Consider the following 983-nt stretch of genomic DNA (forward strand, 5'->3'; position numbering starts at 1 on the left):
ATGTGGGGGAGGGGAGTGAGAGCGTCAGGAAACGGACGTAAAGGGGTATAGAGGCACCCGGCCAGAAGCCCGGGTTAAGGAGCAAAGCACGGTGGACAGTGTGTTGAAGCGAGCGATCAGCGGCCGAGAGAAGCCCGGACGAGCGGTGACGCCTCTGCCGACCTTCCCCGCCTGCGCCCGTAGACCCTCCACCCTAACTCAGGGCGGAGGCGGGCGCTCGGTGGGAACGTGGGGTGAGGGGTTATCTGGGCGGGCTCAAGAGAGGCCCTCTCTTTCTGGAGCGCCAGTGTTCGTGCACTCGTTTTCCAGTCTTGCGAAAGGAAACGGGTTCAAGTTAGCGCTTTGTTCCTAACACACCCTGTAGCTGAGGCAGCCCCTTCTCTAACTTCAGTCGCTGGCCGAACCAACACTGCAGGTCGAGTTACTTCTAAACAGTCAGTCCCCTTTTCACTCTCAACTCTGAAACTCTTTGGAACCGCACTCCCCATCGATGCCCAACTTTCTCCCAACCTCCAGAGGCTGCAAGCCCACCCACCCTAAGCAGGGCGGCCCGCCGCGCGGCTGAATGGGAAGCGACGGGGCAGGGACTCCGCTCACCTCCTGCAGGAGGGGCTCGGACCTAGAATTCGTTCAAAATGGCCCAACCATGATCCGGAAACCTTCGTGACGGACAGCCCTGCGGCCCAGACGGAAACCCAGGCACACGTCCGGCTTCCGGCTTGAAAGGGATTCTAGGACGCGGGGCGGGGCCGAGCGCGCCAGCGCTCCTGGGAAGTGTGGTCCGCAGCCCCGCGGCGCGGGCGCGCCTCTCCGTCGTCGTGCTCCCTCGCGGGCGGGACGAGAGGGGGCGGTCCAGGGGGTGTGCGCGCGCCACCCCAGGTGCGCTCCCTGACGTCGCCAACAGGTGCTTTAGGGAGCTCAGCTTTCAGGGACGGAGGGACTGTTGACAGGGCTTCTTCAGGTAACCGCGTTGGCCCTCATTA

At 63.5% G+C, this 983-nt stretch overlaps 1 long non-coding RNA gene across 1 annotated transcript; it reads right to left on the reverse strand.

Annotated features, from left to right (window-relative positions):
- Positions 1-244: 244 nt before the first annotated feature.
- On the reverse strand, positions 245-712 carry LOC139074164 (uncharacterized). Its single transcript, XR_011523686.1, has 2 exons — positions 598-712; positions 245-310 (listed from the first exon to the last, which is right to left on the reverse strand). It is a non-coding gene; the product is annotated as an uncharacterized lncRNA (long non-coding RNA).
- Between the last annotated feature and the right edge of the window lie 271 nt (positions 713-983).

The sequence above is a fragment of the Equus przewalskii genome, chromosome 10 (genome assembly GCF_037783145.1).
Source record: "Equus przewalskii isolate Varuska chromosome 10, EquPr2, whole genome shotgun sequence".
Taxonomy (NCBI): domain Eukaryota; kingdom Metazoa; phylum Chordata; class Mammalia; order Perissodactyla; family Equidae; genus Equus; species Equus przewalskii.